This window comes from Echiichthys vipera, assembly GCF_963691815.1.
Source record: "Echiichthys vipera genome assembly, chromosome: 12".
NCBI classification, from domain to species: Eukaryota; Metazoa; Chordata; class Actinopteri; order Perciformes; family Trachinidae; genus Echiichthys; species Echiichthys vipera.
This window is the reverse complement of record NC_139837.1, coordinates 23,842,142-23,846,204: the sequence shown is the minus strand read 5'-3', so window position 1 is coordinate 23,846,204 and position 4,063 is coordinate 23,842,142.

The following is a 4,063-nucleotide window of genomic DNA, read 5'->3' as shown; positions in this document are numbered from 1 at the left end:
ACAGTAGAGCTGGATGAAGAATGTCCTTTAGTAACTATGGCACTTCTCTGTCAGTCATCGTCTTAAACTCGTCTTAAAAGGAGATGTAGAGTTACGTTTGGCTCCCCCAGGATCTGGCCGGCTGAAAAGGTGAGGCTAGAAGTACGTGCTAGAGCAAATGAAACTTCTGACAGCTCTCCTGACAACCACAAATATTTAAACTCAAATCAACCTCCCCCTACCACCACAACCACGCTCTCTCCCACCGAACACACAAACCTCCTCTTTCTCCAATACACAGAAAATCAGATGTCCACACACACTCCCAACATACTTTCACAAAAAAATGCCAGCCCACAGCCATCTACATGCACACACCTTACACAGACGCCACTACAGGGCAGGTGGCAGGTGAGCAGGTGTGTGTTCAGTGTCTGAGCAGGTGCAGCACCTCTAAACCTAAGGTGTGTGTCTGATAACACTGATGATTTACTGCCTTTATTACCAGCAACGAGCAGGAGGACAGAGACTGAAACCTTTACGTGTCTGTCTGTCTGTCTGTCTGTGTCCCTACCTGTCTGAACATCTGCATGTCCGTCCTACTGTCTGCATCCCCCAATGTCTGTCTACAGTCAACACTGCTCCATGTACACCATTCATTTCAACGGTTCACTTGTGCAATCTTAGTCTCTCCTCTCCTAACTGTAAATACTGTGTATTCAACCTTCCATTCTATTTATCATATTTTGCTTTTTATATGTCTCTGGCTTCTTATACGTGGAATACACACGGAATAAACATGAATTACTGCACATTACTTTTTGATTTGTATGTACAAAAAATGCATGAGAACAGCCTGCCTGCTTTATCATCCATTTGACTCTAAATGGGACCATAATTGACAAAATGAACACCATGCTGTATTAAAAAAGACTTAAAACTAGCGACTTATTAGGAAAATAATAAATTGTACTAGAAGTGAAAAATTATGTTAAACAGAGGAAACTTTCTGAGTCTGCCCACAGACTAAAAGCCAGATCCAAATGCATCTCTCTTCTTTTCTTCTATTCTGCTCCAGCAAATGTTGCGCCAAGTGTCTCTCACCTCACCGGCAGGCTCTGATTTCAGCACTAAAACCTTGTAAATAGGCCAAAAACACAAAGAAGGTCCCTGTCATCTTACAAAGCAGCATATGGGCCCTGGTTCCCACACTCAGCTGCAAGTAAACATCTCATTAGGAAGCCCTCAGCTCATAAAAGGAAGGGACAAAACGACAGCATCCCCCCTCACTACACACACTGTCAATTAGGTCTCCGTCTGAGATGCTGCAGGTCCTGTGAAGCTCCAGGTAATCGCAGCAAATTAATACCTACCTGAGCTCAAGGGGCTTTCTGTGAACTCTGTGAACGCATTTAAAAGGGATATGGATCAATCTCCCTGCATGCTGCACACCTCAGAAGTCACATCAGTGAGTAGGAGGATCCAATATTTACATAGTGAACATGTAATCACAAGCATTTTAGAATGAGTATAGAACAGTACACATGAACCCATTGAAGACAGCGAGGACTACATACAGGAACAGAAGGACATAAATGTCTCTTTTGAAAACAGGTTTAGGTGTTGAGAGGGGTCAAAAGGTCAACAAAGGGGGCAGAGGACTTTTGTCTACATTTCCATTCTACAACGCAGTTTTCTCCGTCTACACAAGAATTTTAGATACGTATCAAAAATAATCTCTCCGTCCATATCATCACGCCTGAAAATTATTATTTAAGTATACTTGACATGTGTGTGCAGGTGTAAACAGGAAGCAGATTCTCGACAGAAAACATTTCAGAGGAAGAACGACGATGGTGAAAAATGGAACTGTTAACTGAAAGTAAAACATGAGTATAAAGAGGTAACGGTGGTGGAAAACACACATTAAGAGTTGTTGCAAAGCAAATATGGTGACCTATTAGAGTGGTAATGGGAGAATTATCCATCGCCAGAGGAAGCCATGACAAAGAGGAAGGAGCACCCACACAAGAAGGATGAAGTCACAAAAGATCTGTCAGCCTAGAAGACTAACTGATGTGGGTGTGTGCATCATCATTTCCAAACATCTCCGTTTCTGCCTGTCCTAAAACTTTTCAAACTGAAACGGGCTCAGCACTTCCAGACGGGTTCGGAAACGCCAGAGTAGTGTGGACGCCAGGCATATATACAAAAATATATACATTAATAGAGAAAAACCTAGAAGAGTGGAGCCTAAGCGAGGGAGAGTGGAGTTTGAAGATGTCCAATGTTAACCTTCACCACCTGAAGGGATAGCAGGTATATCATCATCCATATCTCACTGTGATCTGAGACTAATCTGCACACAGCCTTTGTGTTGCTCAACTGATGGCCCTCTGGCAGCAGATACCACCACTTTCTCTGTGTGTTATCCACTCGCTGCTACGGAGTGTGAGTGTGAATGAGCACATTACATTCTTTGATGAAAAGATGAAGATTTCAGCACAACTGTGGGTTACCTCACAGGTGAATAAGAACCTCTTTGTGGATTGTCTGAAATGTAATGAAGCTAAAATGGACTTTTAAGGCCCACTGATTTCAGCTATTGATTTTTAAGGATTCATTATTTTAGGTGTTTTCTGTAAAAACCAGAAATGCACCAAAATCGCTGAAACTCATTGCAGTTTACATTTAAAAAAAAAGTTATTTCATGAGGACTAGAGCTCAGAACAGGCTGTGATTGAACAACGGACTGTATAAAATATGGGCGTAGTCTCTGTGACGTCACCTGTAGGTTCCTGAAGAGCTGTTGTGAAGCTCAGTGTGGGTGGCTCCGTCGCCATATCGGCAGTTTCTAGATATAGAAAGAAAAAACTTTTTTGGACCAGACTGTAAACATGTTTGTTTCTGCTGTAAAGTTGTGCATTTTAACATGGGGGTCAGTGGGGACTGACTCACTTTTGGAGCCAGCCTCAAGTGGACATTGAGGAACTGTGGTTTTTGGCACCAGAGGTTTTAAATTCAATTTTATTTACAGTCCCAAATTGGAGCAAAAGTTATCTTAAGACACTTTACATATAGAGTAGGTCAAGACCACTCTCTATGACTTATTCATGATTTACAGAGACCCAACGATTCATCCATGAGCCACTGCATATTGCAATATATCTGTATTTATCCAGCAATCACACAGTTGCAACAAAAACCTTCCTTTTAACAACATCGGAACAATCGTATGGTGGACGGACATCTGCCTTGAAGGGTTAGAGGTTTCCTCTTGGATCGTGGGTCGAAGTGCAATTAGTCTCTTTAAAGTACTCATTGGAAGTATGATCCAAAATTTGAGATAATCAGTAACTTGAAGAGTTGCTCCTACAGGAGCTGAGAGATTTCTCTCAATATCTGTCCATTTATTTTTACACCATGAATGTCAAAAGGTGATTTTGTTATGTAGTTACCAATGTTCCACAGTGTGAAATGTACAAATCTGATTCTGCAAAGTCAATGCAGCCATGACATAAATGTAAAAAACATTTTCCAAAAAGTCAACTAAAACAGGTACACTTTGATGCTATTCTTAGCACTTGAGAAAATGAGTTACTGTACTCTCCATCTGCCATGCAACAGCAGGAGCAGTAACATGTTGGAGCCTAAAAAAGACTGACTTCCTGGCCTGAAGAATGTCATTTGGTCTAAACATGTTAGTTTTCCCGACAAAGACTTGCATTGACCTTTATTTTACTTTGATTCCTTTTCTCTTCTTTTTTTTTTACTTTGCACAACATCCTTGGTGGGAGGTGAGCTGGGATGCGGGAGAGGCTTCACTCTCACCACCATCACCACAACCACAACCAGGAGCAACAAGTGTGTGCTTGACTGCATATTTGTGGAGGTGGGCATGTTTGCCTTGGCTCACACGAATATTCCTGGTAAAGTACAGTCGGTGATAACCCACACTGGCTGAATTCACAGGAAATAAGCTCCTTCCATTGACAGGCTCTTTTGTAACACTAGAAGAAGACATAAATCTTCTCCTTTCACTGGAAATATACATTGTTGCGGGCATTATCTCTGAGAAGATCTG